This window comes from Felis catus, chromosome F2 (assembly GCF_018350175.1).
Source record: "Felis catus isolate Fca126 chromosome F2, F.catus_Fca126_mat1.0, whole genome shotgun sequence".
Lineage (NCBI taxonomy): Eukaryota > Metazoa > Chordata > Mammalia > Carnivora > Felidae > Felis > Felis catus.
Window position 1 is genome coordinate 54,057,359 of NC_058385.1, and position 22,785 is coordinate 54,080,143.

At 40.0% G+C, this 22,785-nt stretch overlaps 1 long non-coding RNA gene across 1 annotated transcript; it reads left to right on the top strand.

Moving 5' to 3' along the window:
• The first annotated feature begins 473 nt into the window (after positions 1–473).
• On the top strand, positions 474–3,379 carry LOC123383098. The gene is made up of 2 exons (XR_006592463.1): positions 474–529; positions 1,571–3,379. It is a non-coding gene; the product is annotated as an uncharacterized LOC123383098 (long non-coding RNA).
• Positions 3,380–22,785: the final 19,406 nt, after the last annotated feature.

A 22,785-nucleotide genomic window follows, 5' to 3' on the forward strand; every position in this document is an offset into this window, starting at 1 on the left:
TCTCAGTGCCTTCTATTCTGAATATTTGTGTTAATAATGTGCTTCCTAGGTGCTCTAAGCCAAAAGATTGTTTTCATCCTAACCCTTTCATAGGTTGCCTTCAAAGAAACGTTGCCAGAACATCAATATTTTCTCCATTAGAAAGCTTAAGAATTGTTTCCCACTTAATTCAGTAAAAATGTGGGTATAATTGGGGATGTCTCACTCAGACAGCTGAGCTGTCATCAGGCGAGGTCATGGTGACTATTTGGCACAGCCCCTCCACAGTCCTGTCTTGCTGTCCCTGCTTCCCCACCCTCTCCTTAGTCCCTTCCTAATTCTTTCACTACACAGGGGAGATGATCAGTTATGTACTGCTGGGAACAACTATTGAAAGTGCAATTATTCCTTGCACTACTCCTGCTGAAATGCAGCTCATCATATCTCATTTGGTTTTATTAATTACCAAACTTTTCCTTTAACTCTTTCAACAGCATGGTACCTACTACTCAGTCTTCTTCATTGGAGAAACAAAAGTGTCTTAAAGAAGGTAATGAGATCTTTTCACTTTTTTCTACCTTGTGTATTTAATCATTACGGGCCAATGGGAATGGCATCTAAGGAGGGTGCGGGGACTGTAGGGAAGCTTGCATGACATTTTCCAAGCTTGGAACCCATCTCCAGAGCTACACAGAGCTAACGTACCATTAGCCACAGTGGCCCTTGATTCAGCTCAGCCACACTACAACCCTGGCTACCTTCCTGATTTCCTTCATGGTCCTGTTCAGGTACCTGCAGCAGTATCGTCCCCAAAGTAGAAGATCATGGGGTTACACAAGCTTGGAGTTGGGTTCCTCCAAACAAAAGTGACTCAATCAGTCAATTTTCACCTGTTTAAATTTCCCGTTAAGGCTCTTCAGAGATTCAAGTTCAGCAATGTACCCAGGGGTTTGTCTTATGGATGGCTAATGTTCTTCCTTATGTTCATTTACACATTTCTCTGCCACATTCCAGACTGCTTTATCTCTGGATAAAGCAGATATCCCTATCTTTTACTTTTATCTCTGCCATATTCCACACTTGCTTGTTTGATTCTCCTAATTAATGAGGCTTTTCTTTTACTATCTTACCAATATGGAGAGTCATTTCTTTATTTTTTTTAAGTCCCTTGATTTCTGGAGGCTGGAATTCACATCCCATTACTCGATCTCCCCTTAAGTATCAAGAGTAATCAGTTGTTGAGTTCTAATGATTCCTCTTCCATGGATTTTTATCACATCTTCTCTCTCTCTTTTTTAATCCCTATGACACTATCCTAATAAAAACGGCAACCACTACAGTTTACTGAAGGGATTTGTCACAGAGATTGGAACTTCTGCAACTGTGGCAGCTGGTTAAGTGGTCTTTTCAAGATTAATGTCTTTGCATCTCATTAGAGCTTAAAATCTGCTCGTTAGACAGTCATTCCCAGGAAGGGAAGATGGAGATAAAGGAGGGGAGAGCAAGGAAAAGTTGGAATCCATGAACATGATCTGGAATCCACAAGGAAAGACTGAAATCCCTGTGATGACACAGGTTTCCTCTGACACAGGTTGCCTATTGCCTCTGTCTGACCTTGATGATGTAAGTATCTACGGAAATCAGGGCCTTTCATCATGGAGTTAAACACACACAACTGGCCCAGGATTCAGAGATGCTGAAGAAGGATCCTGAGGAAGATGGGATGCTTGCAGGCCTGACTGCTGCCTCTAAGTGAATGGGTTGGACATGTTGTGTGAGTTACAAAGTGTGTGTAGCTTCCCTTCTGCCCCCCACGTAGCTTGCAAGGAGCTCCCTTGTGGCTCACCCTATCTGGAAACATACAGAAAAAGGAATTCTGAGAAAAGTAGTTCAGCCTAGCAAAGTTGATGTATTACAAAGCTGTTCCTCATATTTTCCAATTAATTGCTCATGACAGTTTTGAGTTGCATTTCCTATTTTGCCAGTGATTCACAACCCACCCTAATTAGGACTAGAAACTTGCTTTATTCTCTTATGAAGGTCTTAAGGTATTACTGAATTCCTATGTTTTGCCTGTACTATGCCACTTAAAATTTAATTGGATACTCACTTAAATTAGCCTAATTAACTTCTCTATTGGTTAGAATTGCATTTGTCTGCAAATAACATTAAAGTTAAAGAAACAAACAAAAATTATACCTTAAACAAAGTTAAAAAGTATTTCTTTTTCACGTAAAAGAAGTAGGAGTCTTGAGCTGGTTTGTCCATGAACATAAGAAACTCAGGCTTCTTCTATCAATAAGATAAGTCCTAGCACCTCTAAAGTTACTTCACAGTCCATGAAGGCTACTAGATCTTCAACCATTGCACCTAGTTTCCAGGAAGAGACAAAAATTCAAAGAACTTACCTCCCAGCTCCCTTACAGATTTCTTGAAGATTTCCTGCAAATCCTGAAGAGCAACTTCCACTTGCATTTCAGAGCTTCAAGAGGAGCTGAGAATTAAAGCCAGAGCAAAGTACATTGCTCAGCGGGAAATAAATATTAAGAAGGAAATAGCAACGTCTGCTGCAATTTCTAAGAAGAAATACTCCTTACACAAATCATACTTCCCAAGATGACATACTACTTCCTTCCTTAGGAATGAGAATATTATCCAATATGAGGGTGGGCTTTAAGAAAACAGTTAATTTTGTGTCAGGTGACTTCATTTAACATTGCCAACAAATACTTTTGAAGCTGTGCACTTACAGTATGGAGATTACAAAGAAAGTCTTCAAACGCTGAAGCTGAAGCAGTGGAGATGATACAGAAGTTTTGCAGTCTTTGCAGGAAATGTGAATTACTGCAAAAGTTGTGCAGAGAGTTATGAGAGCTCAGTGGGGCGCTAGGTGCCCATCAGCAGGAGCTGGACACTGATGAATACAGGACTGAGACTGCACGTTGAGATCTACGTGAAGCCATCACGATTTCAACGAGCTTGTGGAGAGTGCAGGGGTCAAACACACAGGGGTTTATTAGTGTATCAGAGGGCCTTTTCCCAGTCAAGAGAAGGAAGGGGCCCTAAGAAGAAAAATTTGATAAGGATACAGAGACCTGCAGAAGTGGAGGAAGCTATGAGGAATTTATTTTGGACACAGATCAGTGTCTGTTGAATATTACAGCATGTGAGCCTGAATTACCCACAATTCCTCACAGGTATTGCTTTAAAGGTAGTGATTCATCCACCTGATCATACCAGCATCAAAACACTTTCCTGTCTTCATCATTAAGAGTGTTATGCCAGGCAAAACATAACCGTGATGAAACCAATTCAGTGTTCTGTCTTTGTACTACCTTCCCCCTTAGCATTAAAAAAAAAAAAAAAGAAGTTGGTTTCTCAAAAAAAAGTATTTGTCACTTAGCCATGTTGATTTTTATATATGAAATATGATGACACTCTAACGAGACTAGTATCTCACAGATGCAGTGGCATTTATGCATCCTAGTGAATACCATTTCCTTCAAAGTGTTGTGGGGGCTGAGGCGCCTGGGTGGCTCAGTTGGTTAAATGTCCAACTTCAGCTCAGGTCACGATCTTGCTGTTCATGAGTTTGAGCCCCAAGTATGGTTCTGTGCTGACAGCTCAGAACCTGGAGACTGCTTCACATTCTGTGTCTCCCTCTCTTTCTGCTCCTCCCCCACTCACGCTCTGCCTGTCTCTCCCTCTCTCAAAAATATATAAACAAACATTTTTAAAAACACAGTGTCATGGGGGAAGAAAGCACAGTTACAGTGGCTGCTTTGGGAGCTCATGTTCTAGAATTCAACAGTGGCGGGGGGGGGGGGGGGGCAGGGAGCACTCTCACGTATGCTTCTTGTTTTCCATCCCGCTTAAGTAAAGGAGGTCCCAAAGAATGAGTCTGTTCAAATGGTAGGCACTGCAGAGGCCCAGAGCATGTGGTTAAGGGCACAGGCTCCAAGGACAGGGCACCCGAGTTCAAATCCCAGCTCTGCTCCACAGAAGCCTGGTGAGTTTCTTACCACCTTTTTTGTCTGTTTTCTTACTAGCAAAGTGGGGATGTGAAAAACAGTTCTACATCAAAGGGTCTTGGGCAGGTCTGAGGCTCCGGGTCAGGTTTAAGTTATTTTAGCTGTGAGGAGAAGATCCTTGGGAACAACAAAAAAAAGGAATATGGAATTGCTGATAAGTAAGAACATTAAACTTCTATTTTTTCCTCACAAAATATTCTTAACCAATTAAGATAAATCTGAACAACCAAGTACCTGCTATTTAAAAAAAAAATAAAAATGGAGCATTTTTTATAATTCATGTCTTAAATCTTTTAAAAATAACAGATTCTCAATAATGTAAAGAAAGAGCAGAACAAGGTGTTTCTAAATTAGCATTCCTGTTTTGAGGACAAATTAAAAGTTACTGAGAAATGAAGGGGGAGGCTCACTTTCCTCATTTAGCTTGCCTTCAAGCGTGTGGAGTCTAAGCTCTATGCTCTGGAACGATCTCACTGCGACCCCTCACTAATCCTATGTACATGGAATTATGTCAGCTTGACAGGTCAAATTTAATTTGAGGGAACAAATTGGAAAAGTAGAATGAGTTATTGGGTAGTTTTAAAGATCTTCAAATTGGAGATTTGTTATAGTCTTTACAGATTAATTACAGTCTTACTGAATTTATCAAATCTATTTTTATTCCTCATTAAGAACTGAGTGGTTATCGCCAAACCACATGTAAAAACAGGACTGCCATCTGTGTAGTTACAAGGCCCCGGTAGAGATGGATCCATCGGGCTCCATGACTCTCTCAGAGCTCAGGACAGCAGACCAACCAAGTGTGCCTGCCAGCATCAAGTGGGTCTTGCCGTGAAACTGCTCACACGCTCCAGAAATATTTATGTGCATTTGGGGTTTTGCATGAGTATGTAAATTCATATGTGTGGAAATGTATGGAAACGACAGTTTTGACCAAAAGTGTGTTTCTTTTTTCCCAGATAGACCCAGATTTGAAGAATTCACATGAGTCCTTGATTGTGTGTTTAGGTACTTCGCAACTCATGGCCATGGTTAGAACGTTCTAGTTCTTGGCCATGGCTGTTTTCTTCATTCATCTTTGAAAGGATACATTTGTTTTCAGGCAGCATATCCTTATTTATGCAACATGTATAGGCTTTCTTTCTGGTTGTGAGCATTGTACAAACAGTACCTGAAAGTAATTTCTACGATGAGCTTGAATCAGATGGAGGGGAAAACCTTTATTAATGCACAAAGCAGAATTCTTTCAAATCAAGATGAAAGACTGTTTTCAGAGTACACATTTGCAATGGATTTCAACTATCGTTTTTCCTTTTTTTTCCTATTATTTGTTTTTCCCCCTGTTTCAAAGTGTTAATCTGATGCTTTGAGAAAGTTTTCTTTAAAAAAAAAATTTAAGATGCTCATTATGAACTCACTATAAGCAGTTCAAAGGAAAATCTCTAGGACTCCTGTAAGTTTCAGGAGATGTGAAGAACACTTTTGTGTCTGGTATGATAGTATATTCTGACCTTCAGAACACTAGCAGGGATGTCAGTAGGAGGCAGCAGACATATATGAGCATTATATGGGTGTATAAAAAGATAAAGCATCATTTTCCAAAAGAGTTCTACTGGACTAGGACATGAAACACACACACACACACACACACACACACACACACACAGTGGGCAGGGTGGGGAGGAAAGGAAGAGAAGACAGAATTCCATGGTCAAATACATTGGGGAAATGTTATATACTCTATCCCTTCATAGAGATATCCAATACATTTTCTAATTTTAAAAGGTATGAAACACTCTGTAATGAAGAAATCTGTTTAACCAACAATTTCTCCACGTGTTTGAACCACAGAATCCTTATTATTTGGGATTAGCTGGACTTGAGTTTTCAGTAAAACACTTTGAGTTCTCAGTAAAACAGTAATCACCAGGTAAGGTCTGTACCAAGGACTAGCCAATGCATTAATTTTTAAATAACTCTCCTGGAAACTTTAATCATATTTTTCCTGTGAGCTAAATTATTTTGTCTGTACAGTAGTCATTTGTGCTGTTTGAACCTCTATAAATTCAGAGGCTAACACTGGAATGTTAAAGTTTTGTCTGTAGAAGCCAGGAGATGAAGCCTTATTTAAATCAAGAGATAATTACTTTTCTAACCCTAGTACTAGTTTGGCAATGGTCTTTTCTTCTTCCACTCTCAGGTAAAAATTACAATAGTTTACACATATCTCCCATTTGCCCATTGTGGAGTGAATAGTATTTCCCGAGAAGCAGACGGGTAAGATCACCCGCCATTTTATTAAGAAGAAAACGGAGCTTCTCAGGTGCTAAGGAACTTCACTAGTAAGGAGCAAGGAGAAGAACCAAACCCAGGTCTGTTTGACTCCACCAGCTCTCCTCTGGATCACACAACCTCCCTCCACCGTGAGTTTACCTGCCTTCCTAAGGGCGGTTACCTTAAACTAATCACCACCACTGCACACCTCTGTCATCACCATCATCACCCTGTGTTACAATTAATGACTTACTCGTGCTCTCCTTTACCATTTGTGGAGTCTGCCACACTGTCCCTGAGTGACAATGTCTTTTGTCTCAAAATATCCAGAATTTACCATAGGGTCTTGACAAATTGCAAATATAATAACAGCTAGCACCGATTAGGCAGTTACTTTGTGTCAGGACTTGATTTAGATGCTTTAAATGTATTAACTCAATTTCTCCTAAGCACTATTATCATCTTCGTGTTACAGATGAGAAACCTCAGGCTCAGAGATGTTAAGCAACCTGCCCAAGAAAACACACCCAGTAAATGAAAGGGAGCAAGATCTGAGCATAGTACAGACAAGTGAACTCCCTGCTGAATTATAAATGAGTAAAAAAGAGCTGCAACATTATTGAGTTCTTTTTTTTAAGTTTATTTATTTATTTTGAGACAGAGAGAGAGAGAGAGCACAAGTAGGGGAAGGGCAGAGAGAGAGAGAGAGGTAGAGAATCCTAAGTAGGCTCCACACTGTCAGTGTGGGGAGTCCCTCCCATGCAGGGCTTAGTCCTAAGAACTTTGAGATCATGACCTGAGCTGAAATCAAGAGTCAGATGCCTAAGAGACTGAGCCACCCAGGTGCCCCTGAATTCTTCTGTGCTAGGCATCTAAACTGTATATGAATTGTGACTTTTATTCTTTACAATTCTACAATTCTTTTACAGGGTGGGTGATTATTAACCACCTGTTTTTTAGAGAGGGAAATTGAGCAGAGAGACCTTTAATAACATATTCAAAGCCACAAAGCCTAGTAAGTGACGGGACCACGATTAGAACTGACTCCAGAACCAAAGTTTTATCAATGAATAATTAAGTTTTTAGAAACTGAACTAATTACAACACAACTCAGTAGAGAATCACAGACCTAAATTCTTTTTCATTCCTAAGAAGCAACAAAAAGTGTTGTCACAGGCCTCCATTATGAAATTCTTCAAAATTCTGGCTCTCCCTAAATGAGAGTGAATATTTTGGTACAGCATTCCTTCTTGTGGCTTGTATATTTAAAACAAAATTAATTAAGATTTTGATTTGGCCTCTCTTGAGAGAAAGAGATTTGAAAGATTTGAAACCAATTATCAAAAAAGAAAGCAAATCATCAAAAGAATAGCCTCTAGATATTTTCAAAATTCCTCCAAATAAACATGCTTAGTCTAGATCCTTTACACTCCTCCTCAAAGCAAATATTCCTCAGCTCTAAGCTGCCCTAAAGGACCAGGAACCAGAAATAAATGGGAACAGTTAAATGAGGAGAGAAAACAACAAGCATCATTAAAAAAAATAACTTTGTATTTTCATATACAACTCTGGGAAGGCAGTTCTCTGCTGCCCAACAGCTGCATAATGTTCAGCAAAAATTTGCCTCTCTGGATTTATGAGGTATAAAACACAGCCATCATCAGATCTGAAATGATGATACCAGTCCTGAAATCACCGTGTCAACATTTAGAAACTGCAGTGGAAGGGAAATGAAGATGATTAAATTATGGGTGGCAGAAGGTGTTGGCAGGCAGAACACAAGCAGCCATTTCTATAGGGAAACACTCATCAGAAGTGGGCTGTAGATGGCCAGTAGGCAGTGGCCAGGGGCAGGCGGCCAGGGCAGGTGGAAGGAAGGAGGCCTCTAATACTTTAGTGACTGCTAAAGAAAGGCAGGACAGTCATATTCTCTTTCTAGGTCACCTGGATCTTTGAAGATATCAAATCTGGCTACTTCAGTCCAGTCCCAGGATGACAGAGCATTTCCCATAGTTCCCTGCGGCCCTCTGTGAAATGATAATAACTTCTATTAGTGAGCATTTCTTATGTGAAAAACACTATCTGTCCCTTTTTTTAAACCTTAAAAAACTCTGTGAGTAGGTACCATTACCAATGTTGCTCTACACATGAGCAAACCAAATCATGGAGAAATTAATTATCTAAGGTAAAACAGATAAATAGGAAGAGCCCAGAATTCAGAGACAATCTCACCCAAGATTCCATCTCCTTAACATACAATGCCAGAGTTCAGCAAACATCAGCCTGCTGGCCAAATAGACCCGCTGCCTGTTATTTTAGTGGCCCATGAGCAAAGAATAGTTTTTACATTTTTTAAAATGTTGGGTACAAAAACCAAAAAAAGAGTATTTTGTGACAGATGAAAATCACGAGATTCAAATTTCATCGTTCATAAACAAAGTTTGATAGGAACACAGCCACGTGTATTCATTTATATATTATTGCTCATGACTGCTTTTGCGCTACAATGACAGACGTAAGCAGTTACAACAGAGGTGGTATGGCCTGCAAAGCCAAAATTATTTATTCTCTGGCCTAGTACTGAGAAAGTTTCCCACTCAAAAAAAAAAAAAAAAAAGTTTCCCAGTGCCTGGTCCATGCAATGCTGAGCAAGGGCTGAGGAGAATTCTCCAGATTTGCTGTACCCAAGTGATGATCTGTCCTACTGCTGTCTTGGCAAAACCTCCATTCCATCTATCCCCATCCATTTCATTCTCATATCTTTGCTTCCGTGTGTGAATGTGACACAGTGTCAAAGTTCTGACCTACCACCCATGGGTTAGCTTACTGTGTCTTGAAATGTGTGGATAGAAATATAAGCATAGTATTCCAGCAAAACTAGATAAGGACATTCTACAAAATGGAACCAGACATAAAAACAAGTTTCCAAAGGATAGTTATTGCGACTATAAGAATACTGGGGCCAGTGTTCAAGTGGGTGGAGAAAGAAGCATTTAAAATCTCTTTTTAAGCAGAATCAGGCCTAGAAATAGAAAGAACAAACTGGTAGTTGCCAGAGAACAGGGCTGTGGGGAGATGGGCAAAATGGGTGAAGGGGAGTGGAAAATATGGGCTTCCAGTTAGGGAATGAATAAGGCACAGGGGTAAAAGTAAGGCACAGGGAATATGGTCTGTGGTATTATACGTATGTGATATGTATGTATGTATGTGGTATCATACAACAGCGTTGTATGATAGCAGATGCTAACTACCCTTGTGGTGCTCACAGCATAAGGTATAGAGGTGTTGAATCACTGTGCTATACACCTGAAACTAATGTAACACTGTGTGTCAACTATACTGAAATAAAATAATAAAATAATAACAATGAAACCTCTTTTTAATTAGATTGCTCCATTGAAGAATAGGCTAAACTGTTGCTGAGCCAGTCACTCAACTGCCTTCCCTGCGGCTGCACGATTCTCACCTGAGAATAGGAAAATTCAAGTACGTGGCTTTAGCTGAAGACAACTACATGCCTAAAACAACAATCAAAGAGGAAGTGGCAAAGGTAGTTGGGAAAGTAGTGCTTCAGCTTCCCTGATCACTGGATTTCAAATATTTTAATAAATAAAATCCACGTTTAATTTAAACATTAGTTGGATAAAAATTTCACCTGAATACTTCATGCCTGGCTTTTATCGCTCAGGAATCACTATAGCAACAGCACAGGAGTAGGATTTGGCATTTCCTTAGCCACAGTGAAGGGAGTAACCAATAAAAGAGATGAACTTACAACATAACAACCATAAAATATGCATCAGTATACCAGTAGAGCTCTGTTTTTCTCTTGCATTAATATGCATTCTGTAAGAACAAAAAGCAAGGGGGTAAATAAAATTATTATCTCCAGAGAGGAGATCTTACCCTGTATTCTCCAGGGGACCTATCTGCATACATACAGTGGGTTTAAAGGTCCACATGCGCTTGATTCTTTGGCATCATGTGGGTTTTTCTGCTCGGTTCTCTTCTGCAGCTCTTTGTCTCCACAGACTCTGTAAGCCAATGGCATTAAGTCTATGATGCAGAAGAGCTTTGGGCCTTTTCCACAGTGGAGGTAAACCAACACAGGAGAGCCAAATAGAGCACCCCTGTCTGCTGTTAGTAGGAGCCCAGCAGTTTTACAGATGTGATGAAATTCCAGAGGCACGACCGGAGAGGGTTCAACTTCCTGGGCTTGGTTCAGAAGACAGCTTTGTCCAACTTCAGAGGGGAAACTGACTTCTTCCATTTTGGTTCCTTTGAGATGATGGGGTAAGAGAGGTGCTATAGTAGGACTCTTAGCTGCCTGAATCGTAAGCATCTCTTCTCTTGGCTCTCAAGAATAGCCTAAAGTACTCTCAAAATCAGACGTTTAAAACCAGGACACATCAATTATTCCAACACCTTTATTTTATAGACCAGGAAACTGAGGCTCGGAGAACTGAAACAAATTGCTGAGGGTCATCCAGCTGATTTATAGGATCCTCACAGCTTTTATGGGACACTCAAGGCTTTTATTTCTATGACACATACCACCTTGTCTCCTTATTCTTCCAAGCATGGGCTGATTCTTTTTAAAAATGACACTGGATCAGAGCACCTGGGTGGCTCAGCCAGTTAAGCGTCTGACTTCAGCTTAAGTCATGATTTCATGGTTCCTGAGTTTGAGCCCTACATCAGGATCTGCACTGACAGTATGGAGCCTGCTTGGGATTCTCTCTCCCACTCTCTCTCTCTCTCTCTCTCTCTGTCTGCCCCTCCCCCACTAGCATTCCCTCTCTCTCTCTCTCAAAATAAATAAAGTTAAAAAAATGACATTGGAGGCGCCTGGGTGGCTCAGTCGGTTAAGCATTCAATTACACCTCAGGTCATGATCGTATGTTTCATGGTTCAAGCCCCATGTCAGGCTCTGTGCTGACAACTCAGAGCCTGAAACCTGCTTAGGATTCTGTGTCTCCCTCTTTCTCTGCCCCTCCCCTGCTCATGCACTTTCTCTCTCTCTCCAAGGTAAATAAACATGAAAAATAATTTTAAAAATGACACTGGATCACTACCCATTATACTGAATTCTGGGTTGCTAAAAGCTCATGTTGCTTGTTGAAACATGTTGTTACAAGCATGTGTCTAGAATGAGGAGAAAATATTCTCGTGGCTTTTTGTGCCCTGGAGAGGCGGTGAACACAACGCCATCTAATTGACACAAACAAGGAGAGTTTAAAGTTGCTGCCTGCAGCATCTCCCTTGAAAGTCAGACAATCAATCAACAGAGAGTGTTTTGATCTTTGAAGTACACTAACCCCTTAGGTAAGCCATTTCAACCAGAATTTATTAAGGACAGGCATAATATTGTAGAAATTTTCTTTTTTCCAGCTGCACTACTATTCAATTACACATACTCAATAGAGCCAGCAGAATGCCACCACCTTGGCAAGGTTTGGCACTTCTTCAGTTATTAGGATGTTGTAGAAACATAGAAAATGTTTATCTCAAAAGACCTTCTCACAGTAGTAAGGTGAAATAATTCCTGGTTCCATAGACATGCTCCACTTTCTCACTCCTTTATTACACATGTTCTTCTCTCAGCCTGAAATACCCCTTTCTCTCTCCCACTCTCAAGAATCATGGCAAGGCTTAATCAGTCAGACAGAGACAGACAGATACCATATGTTTTCACTCATATGTGGATCCTGAGACACTTAACAGAAGACCAGAGGGGAGGGGAAGGGGAAAAAATGGTATAGAGAGGGAGGGAAGCAAACCATAAGAGACTCTTAAATACTGAGAACAAACTGAGGGTTGATGGGGGGTTGGGGGGAGAGGGGAAAGTGGGTGATGGGCATTGAGGAGGGCACCTGTTGGGATGAGCACTGGGTGTTATATGGAAACCAATTTGGCAATACATTATATTTAATATAAAAAAAGAATCATCTTTGGGGCGCCTGGGTGGTTCAGTCGGTTAAGCGTCTGACTTCGGCTCTGGTCATGATCTCACGGTCCGTGAGTTTGAGCCCCACGTTGGGCTCTGTGCCGACAGCTCAGAGCCTGGAGCCTGTTTCAGATTCTGTGTCTCCCTCTGTCTGACCCTCCCCCGTTCATGCTCTGTCTCTCTCTGTCTCAAAAATAAATAAAGGTTAAAAAAAATTAAAAAAAAATAATTATCCTCTAGGCCAAGTTGGTGGCCACTCTTATGTACAACTTAAGAGCTCACTGCATTTCTTCACATTCTATCATCAAACTTACCAGGTAATATTGTAACTCAGATTTTGTGTGTGTTTGTTTGTCTCTCACATTGGACTGTAAGCTTCTTGAGAACGAGGGACCCTGTTTTATTTATCTTTGCTCCCCACAACACTTGGAATAGAAGATGCACAATACATGTTTATTTTCTGAAATAACATTTCATGAATGATACCAATGGAATTTTTTATGGCCTGCACATTCTAGTAGTTCATCATTTTCTCTCTCTCTGAAAGCATGTCCTTGAATACTTTGACGTCTTACTTTTTTGCATGCTCTTATGTTCCTCTTTCATTCTTAAGTAGATTAAATCGCATGGCTAAAACTCAGAAGTAACATGAACATTAACATGATTTTCAAGCCAGTGGAAATTCTGCAAAGACAGTGCACTTACCTAGAGCTTCTGCGTGATGGGAGTTGTGCATTTCTTCATCATAGTAGCTTTGAAATTCTTTTGACCCAGACCCACAGTAAGATGTACATTTTATATTATAATCATACACCTCATAGCTTCTAGAGACAGACTTCCAGGTCTAAACCCTGGTTCTGGAATATATCATCTCTGTCCTTGTAAAGTTGTTTAACCCCTTGGTTTCTTCATCTGCAAAATGAATTTGATAATAAGATCTATCTGCTAGGGTTGTTATGAGAATTAACTGAGTATACATCAAGTTCTTACTATCATATATAGTGTTATTTTGTCAGTGTCAACCATTATATTATTACTTATTTGAATGAGAAATTTATGAAATAATACTATATTATCTGCATCCTAAAATTTTTTCATGAAACTTTAAATTGATTTCACAATCAAATACTGGGTTTCAACTGCAATTTGAAAATAATAATGCTTAGCTAGACACTCTAGCCTCCCTGACTTATTTCAAAAAAATTGTTCAACACTAAAGGACCTATGCTATCCATGCTTTTCATCATTAAATAGACTCATATCCTCTCTTTTTTCTATCATTTCTCTGCAGTATAGATAGCATTTAGCTTCTGTAGCTGGCCCTGCCGCTTCTTGAAACCAATAACCAGTTAGCGGGTACAAGTTCAGAAACCCACATCTCAAAAATCAGCAGTCTTTTTCTTCTACTTTAAGTATACTGACTGTTAAAATTTACTCAGTACACTCTGTGTGTGGGCAGAGTTCTAATAATTTTAACTAATGTTATTTCATGTAATCCTTAAAAAGAACACACGACCCTGTGAGAGAGCTACTACTGTTATCCCTACTTTAAAATGGAAGGTATTGAGACACAGAGAAGCTAAAGTATTTGCCAAAGTCACACAGACAGTAAGTGAACCGGGACTGAAAACCAGTGAGTCTGAGTCAAGAACCCTGGACTTAGCATATGCCTTAGCCCTAACAGTAGGGTTCTACATTCAAGGGTGGGGGAGTCAGGTACTGTGTGTTACAGATTAGCATTCACTGCGGAAAATCCTCAGAGAGAGACCAGGAACCTGCTTCTGTCTTTTTGAGAATTTTCTATGCCTCCTAACTTCTCTATTCCCCAGTTTGTTGGTCAGGGGCTTTTGTCCAACTCTTTTATTGCTTGTTTTTTGTTTTTTTGTTTTTTTTTTCTCCTGGCCCTGCATCCTGTTGACCTTCTCCCTGGTCTTTGAAATTACTCTAAACCATTTTACATGCAATTAGCCTCTCCTAACACTGTACATCTTTAAAAAAGTGTACACACCTCAATTATAGCAGCTAACACACTGGAATATAATTGGTGGTTTATGTAAGTCACTCCCGCCAGGCTGGGAGCGGCTCTGGGATTTTCGTATTTACATTTCTATCTATAGTGTCTGGCACAGAGCCCATCAAATAGTTGGCACGCACTAAGTAAGCATTTAACAAGTGTGAATGGAAAAACAGGTGGACAGACCAATGAACCTCTCCCCCGACGGCGAGAAATTGTTCTTTAATGTCATCTCCTGATCCATCCACTACACTGCTTCCCTGCTGTCCTTCTTGGCAAAGAATTTCCCCCCAGACTGGGAAGTTTAAGAAAAAAAATATAATAAAATACCTCAGAAACATCTTGTCTTAGGAGAAATTACTATGATGATTTCACAAACTAAAAACTCGTCCTACATTAATGCCTCTTTTTGTGTTTTTGTTTTTTAATCATTTCCAATATTAGGGTGGCCTTTGATTCTCAAAGATGCTATTCTTCTGATTTTTAGCAGATCTTACTTAACTCCTTCAAATAAACCTCCATTCCTATCACTTTCACCCCAAAGTTTCCACCCCACCCACTTTCCTGTGACTTTGAACCACTTGTGAGGCTGTTAGAAATCATTTCCTTGTGGAGACCTGGTCCCTTCTGCACATCAGTGCTAGGATGATCTCATCAGTGACATCAAATACCCTGCTGAAACTAACAACCTGATAATTAAGTGACCTGATCATTAGATAATTATTATTATATATAACTTCAATAATCTGTACTCTTCTTTCTGTCTTAGGATACTCTTTAGCCAACAATTCCTAACAACTAAAACAAATCACTTTTTCAGAGATTTCTTTCTTTTTTTTTTTTTTATTGTCAAATTGGTTTCCATACAACACCCAGTGCTCATTGCAACAGGTGCCCTCCTCAATGCCCATCATCCACTTTCCCCTCTCCCCCACCCGCCATCAACCCTCAGTTTGTTCTCAGTATTTAAGAGTCTCTTACGGTTTGTCTCCTCCCTCTCTATAACTTTTTTCCCCCTTCCGCTCCCCCATGGTCTTCTGTTAAGTGTCTCAGGATCCACATATGAGTGAAAACATATGGTATCTGTCTTTCTCTGTATGGCTTATTTCACTTAGCATAACACTCTACAGTTCCATCCATGTTGCTACAAAAGGCCATATTTCACTCTTTCTCATTGCCAAGTAGTATTCCATTGTCTATATAAACCACAATTTCTTTATCCATTCCTCAGCTGATGGACATTTAGGCTCTTTCCATAATTTGGCTATTGTTGAGAGTGCTGCTATAAACATTGGGGTACAAGTGCCCTTATGCATCAGCACTCCTGTATCCCTGGGGTAAATTCCTAGCAGTGCTATTGCTAGGTCATAAGGTAGATCTATTTTTAATTTTTTGAGAACCTCCACACTGTTTTCCAGAGTGGCTGCACCAGTTTGCATTCCCACCAACAGTGCAAGAGGGTTCCCGTTTCTCCACATCCTCTCCAGCATCTAGAGTCTCCTGATTTGTTCATTTTGGCCACTCTGACTGGCGTGAGGTGGTATCTGAGTGTGGTTTTGATTTGTACTTCCCTGATGAGGAGTGACATTGAGCATCTTTTCATGTGCCTGTTGGCCATCTGGATGTCTTCTTTAGAGAAGTGTCTATTCATGTTTTCTGCCCATTTCTTCACTAGTTCATTTGTTTTTTTGGGTGCGGACTTTGGTGAGTTCTTTATAGATTTGGATACTAGCGCTTGGTCTGATATGTCATTAGCAAATATCTTATCCCATTTTGTTGGTTGTCATCTAGTTTTGTTGATTGTTTCCTTTGCAGTGCAGAAGCTTTTTATCTTCATGGGGCCTCAATAGTTCATTTTTACTTTTAATTCCCTTGTCTTTGAAGATGTGTCAAGTAAGAAATTGCTGCGGCTGAGGTCAGAGAGGTTTTTTCCTGCTTTGTCCTCTAGGGTTTTGATGGTTTCCTGTCTCACATTCAGGTCCTTTATCCATTTTGAGTTTATTTTTGCGAATGGCGTAAGAAAGTGGTCTAGTTTCAACCTTCTGCATGTTGCTGTCCAGTTCTCCCAGCACCATTTGTTAAAGAGACTGTCTTTTCTCCATTGGATATTCTTTCCTGCCTTGTCAAAGATTAGTTGGCCATAATTTTTCAGAGTTTTCTATATCACAATCATAATTTCAAAGCCATCAGTAAGAATTTCAATTCCACAAATTCTCTAACTTGCTATGAACATAATTATGATGAATGAACAAATGTTTGCATTTTTGTTAATTAGTTAATAAAATTACTGAGGCATAAAAACATGCAATGTTATATTTTACATGAACTCAGTTTTAAAGAATAAAAATTATATACCACTAGGATCTCCATAGAGATATAACCTACCCAAACCGCTAAAAACTCCATTGGATACAGCAAGACACACTTTATGACTTAGATATTTGAAAATTTCTAGATGGTGTTTTATCAAGTTTAATAATATCAGTTTTATATTCGACAAACACATTGTATTTACAGAGGAGTAAATACACTACACTTCTATTATGTGCCAAGTGCTGGACTGAGTGTTCGATATGTATTACATCATTTACTCATTACATCTATTCTAAGAATTATATTTTAAGTCAATAATTTGAGAAAATTAATTTACTCATTTATACACCAATTTGTGTTGTGCACAAACTCCCTTTTCTGTGTACTTTGTACATTCTCTCTGCTGCATGCTGGCGGGCACACAAATGCACAAAACAGCGTTCATCCTTAACTTACATGGTTACTTCCTGCTTTGAAGTTTTTACCTCTAGCCATTATGAATATTTTTATGAAAACAAAATATGTAGATTTGTATGAAAATGGTACAATCGTTTTGGAAAACATTTTGGCAGTTTCTTAAAAAATATAAATATATGCCAAATTTATGTCCCAATAATTTCACTCTTTGGGAATTTAGTAATTCTTATCCAAGGAAAATGATAAAATATTTCCACAAACATTGTATTTGCATAGATATTAATAAAAGTTTTATTCATAATGACCAAAACCTAAAAGTAATCAAAATGTCCACCAATAGGTGAATGTATAAACAAAATATGATATCTCCATATATCCATACAATGAAATTTATGCATCAATAAAGGAAAACAGGGCACCTGGGTGGCTCAGTTAGTTAAGCGTCTGATTCTTGATTTCAGCTCAGGTCACGATCTCATGGTTTGTGAGCTCAAGCCCTGCATCAGACTCTGTGCTGACAGTGCAGAGCCTGCTTGGGATTCTCTCTTGCCCTCTCTCTCTGCCCTTCGCATGCTCTCTTTCTATATATTTCAGAATAAATAAACTTTAAAAAAAGAGAACTACTGGATTATGCAACAAATGGATATTTATGAAAAACATTATGCTGATTTAAAGAAGCCAGACACCAAAGGGTGTGCATCGTATAATTTCACTTACATGAAACTCTTCAAAAGATAAATATAATCTTGACATAGAAAGCTAAACAGCATTTACCTGAACACAGAATTGTTCAAGGGATATAGAATTGACTGGGAAGAAACATAGGGAACATTTTAGAATGATGGAAGTTTTCTATATCTTAATTGTGGTGGTATTTGTCAAAATTCATAAAACTCTACACTTAAAGTGAATTATTTTTATTTTATGTAAACTATGTCAATAAAATTGATTTTTAAAAATTACATATACACATCTGGGAAGCAGTGTTTTGTGTCTGCATTTGTGTGTATGTCGTAATAAAGAAATCAGAACAAAGGAGGAACCAAAGGTCGAGTACTAAATCGATAGATTTAGTAGGCAAAAACAAATTTTATTGGGAAGGCCTTATACAACTATTCATGTAAGGACATACGTTTGGACTTGAGATCCCTAGCAGCCAGAATACAGAAAAAAATATGATCAGCTACAAGATGGAATTTTATAATAACTTAATTTCAGTACATTTTTGAATTATATAAATATTTAAAAATAGATTTAATGTACCATAAAGCATGCAATGAATCAAGATTAAACACAAGCTCAGAAGTAGGATGTTGTGATTAAAATTCTCATTCTTAAATCTCCCACTTGGGTCATGCTTCCAAGTAACACTTCAGGGAAACTTCTAAATGGTGTTAACTCTTCCTAAACATGCTTTACCTGACCAGATTACAAATGCTACAGACTGCAAAGAAGCAGGAGCTGTGTGTTTGTGTTTATACTTTTCACTTTTAGGTTTTTTTCAGTTGAGTTCTACTGTGCTTTTTTTTTTAATGTTTATTTATTTTTGAGAGAGAGCACAAGTGGGGTAGGGACAGAGAGAGAGGAGGACAGAGGATCCAAAGCTGACTCCATGCTGACAGCAGAGAGCTCAATGCGGGACTTGAACCCACGAACCACGAGATCATGACCTGAGCCGAAGTCGAACGCTTAACGAACAGAACTACCCAGGTGTCCCCACCGTGTTTTGTTTTTAAATCTAAGATCCATTTTTTTCCACAAACTGGGACATTAGGTAATATAAAAGTATATGTTATAGAGAAACAGAAAGGAAGGGCAGCTTGTGCCCAAAAGACACATTCACTGTACATCTTTACAATTTAGGGTAAAAAGATACCATGTCTTTTCCAATAGCACAAACACAACTTCATAACCCCATTACATAAAGTATTTTCTTTTGTTGATCAACAGCCAACAATTTTCCCCAGCTAATATTTGCATTTCAGCAAAAATGGATTTTGACATTTGTCTGTGGTTTGCCAAATGCCTTCTCCTACTCCAGGCTCTAGGCTGAAGCCTATACCTGCACAGAGGAAACTGGAGGATCCTTAGGTCAGCATTTAGGTGATTCAGCATCGAATTCTGTTTTGACTTTGTTTTCTACTTCCAGAACCCAGACCTTCTATCTCAGTTCCAATGACCAAGTCTTTACCTTGGTGTTGTGTCTGAACCTTAAGTTGACAGACTGTATACCATGTTCAGCACGTCTAAACCTAGAAATCTGCATAGCTCTACAGTTTCTCTCAGGAACCTGAGTCCTGTGCTACTGTTCTGTTGCCAAATTGTTCTGATGCTGTCACCTTTCTGAATCATTGCACATGCTTTGCATGCAGTTTATTTCATCCTCCCACAGCCTGGACCACCAAGAACCACCAATCCTTCATTCCCAGAGACCAACATGTGGTGGTACAGCTCAGTGATTCTAGACCACTGTTGCCCTAACCATGCATAGGCTTCACTTGCTAGCTAATTAAAGAATATTTGGGAGTGAGACCTAAGTATGTGCATTTTTAAAAAACCCTCCAGATGATTCTCAAACTCAGGCTGAAAATAGGGCGAGGCAAGGGAGGGTGCTAAATTTAAGGGGGGGGGGTCCATGAAAACAGTAATCAGGATGTAACTTTAGTGTACTATTTTTTAAACCATAATAAGCAAAAAAGTAAAATTTTAAGTAAAGGCTTGGAGCCTGAGTTGAAAGGGAAATTTTCATAATATTGATCATGTCTTTATTTAAAATTTTGGTATTTTATTCATCATAGGCTTATTTGCATTTATACTAATTTAGAAAACAGTCCATGGAAATATTGATTACATTATGTGCTGAGGTTTAGGGTGTCCCCTGAAATTTTGCTGTCTCCTTATCGTGGTCTGGGCCGTACAAACCACTGACCTAGTCGGATGCTCTACATCGTCTCTGACCCTAGTGCCAGTTGACCGTAGTGAGCAGGTGGGAAATTGTGCTCTCTACAGACAACTGGCCCCTGGGTCAGAGATGATGTAGCACTTTCTACTAGGTCAATGGTATATATATGAAGAACAAGTCAACCGCTTTTGTCCAGGGTCCCAATCTCTTTCTTAAGTCTTAGTCTGATTCTAGGAAATACACCTGTATCCAAAATATGTAGCAGGACTAAGCTAGTCCTCCTTTTTATTTTTATTAATATTTCAGTTAGATTTTTTAAATGTGTACTTATTTGTTTTAAGAGAGAGAGAGAGAGCACGAGTGGCAGAGGGGCAAGGAGAGAGGGAGGGAGAGAGAGAGGAGGAAGAGACAGAGAGAGAATCCAAGCAGCTGACAGTGCAGAACCCGACCTCACAAACCATGATATCATGACCTCTGCTGAAATCAAGTGTTGGACACTTCAGGGCACCTGAGTGGCTCAGTCAGTTAAGCATCTCACTTCGGCTCAGGTCATGATCTCATGGTTCATGGGTTTGAGCCCTGCATTGGGCTCTGTGTTGACAGCTCAGAGCCTGGAGCTTACTTCTGATTCTCTATCTCCCTCTCGCTCTGCCCCTCCCTCACTCATGCTCTGTCTCTGTCTCTGTCTCTCTCTGTCTCTCAAAAATAAATAAAATGCTAAAAAAATATTTTTAAAAAGAGTTGAATGCTTAACTGACTGAGCCACTGAGGCACCCCAACATGCACATTTTTAAAACTCTTTCTAGGTGACTCTGATTCATCATCGCTCCCCACCTCTCACATCAGAACCATTGAGCTAAGTCATATAGTACAGTGTTGCTCAGAATGTGGTCCACAGAGCAGCAGCAGCAGCATTGCCTGGAAGTTTATAAGGAATGCTCAGGTCCCATCCTTGAGCTACTTAAGCAGTAATTTGGGGATGGAACCAGGAATCTAGATTTAATAAGCTCTCCAGGAGACTCAGATGCATGCTAAAGTTAGAGAACTGCTAAATGTATAAAAAGTCATCTATCTATTAATTGTATTCATGACAACCAGTAGACAGCCACCTACTCCCAAGATGGCTAAGATCACCTCCAGAGATGAGGGTGGGGCTTGCCCTAATTCTTCCTGTGCAGAGGTAGGCAGGCCCAGCAAATGTGATATCATGTTAGCCAATGTGTCTCAGGAACAGACACTCACCAAGCAGATGGTTTCCTGGGGTACCCACGAAAAGGAAAGCCAGATTCTGAGAGCAAGCCGTGTGATTAGAAGTGCCAGGAGTGGGAAGCAGAAGTGCTAAATCTTTCCTGAAGCTCAAGGGGCAAGTCTGAGTCCAGACCAAAAAGAAAGCCCTGACTAGGAGTCCAAGGACATTCTTACAAAGGAACCTGTGAAGTCTGATGCTTGTTTTTATTGTTGCTGGCTGGCTGGCATGTGGGCGAGAAGGCATTAACTATGGGCATAAGGTCAGAGAAAATAGTCTGGGACTGAAATGGGCATGAGAAATGCATGCAGTGTGTGGGTTTGCCATCTACATGGCTTAGCTGGGACTTATCAGCCTTTTTTTCAAAACAGATGCCACTGGACTGTTTTCAAACTTCTCTCTAGTCTGAAGTACTTACAAGATATAAAATCTGCAGTTGGTTTACAATTTAAAATACTAGTGTGAGAAAAAAAAATCAACTCAAATGTAAGGTTTATTTTATTTTATTTTTTAATGTTTTTATTTATTTTTGAGAGAGACAGAAAGACAGATCATCAGCAGGGGAGGGGCAGAGAGAGAGGGAGACACCGAATCCGAAGCAGGCTCCAGGCTCTGAGCTGTCAGCACAGAGCACGATACGGGGCTTGAACTCACGAGCTGTGAGATCATGGCCTGAGCCAAAGTCAGACGCTTAACCGACTGAGCCACCCAGGGGCCCCTAAGATTTATTTTAACTGAACCCGATTTTGTGCAGTTCTTTACACATAGGGAACATTTATTTGATATCATCTGATTGAGCTTTGCAAATGAAAAGCCTAGCTTATGGAATCTCAGTTACTTTGAAAATATAATTTTGTACAGAGCATGAAGTTGATTAAAAACAGACAGAACCACAACTTCACAGGACGGTGAGGTCAGAGTTTGGACCCTCCAGGGTTGAAAGAACAGCAAGGTATGGGGCAGGGCAGGGGGAAGATGGTCTGAGTCAGAGCAGAAGGGAGGGCTCCTCACGAGAAAACCTGCCTGGTTACCATCACTGGCTGTCTCATCACCAGTGCCACCTCCTCATGGCCAGAGCAAGATCATAAAATTGCACCCCTCCCCATCCTTGCCACTTTACACAGCTGGACCTTATCTATCCTATTGCCTCCTTTCACCTGTCAAAAAGCACCTGTACTTCTCTTCAGGAATGTTTTCCAATGTTACCTTGCCTCTGAAGCCCTCCTGGGTCCCTTAGCTCATTGCACCGCCCCCGCCCCCCACCATGGATGCCTTCCCCTGCACTTCTGAACCTTCTCAACATAAGCTTTTAGTGCCTAGATCCCTGTAACTGTTTATAAGTCTGCTTCTCTCCCACCAGACCATGACCTATTTGAAGATAAAAACAAAATTTTACATACTGGGTGCCTGGTACATAGTAGAAGCATGACAATTATGAGCTAAAAAATGAATAGAGACTCAGATTGACAACATCCTGCAGAAACGCTGAAGAATGTGCTAAGACTTGGAGTCAAGGTGGATTTGCCAGAGCAGATAGCATTATAGATGGGCTCTGCCCTCATTTTATGACCCAAAAGTAAGACTTGAAGTAAGGTCTTCTCAGGAGCCCTGAAAGCCAACTAAAATACGGGCCGGGGGGTGGGGAGTGAGGGGAAGATGTGC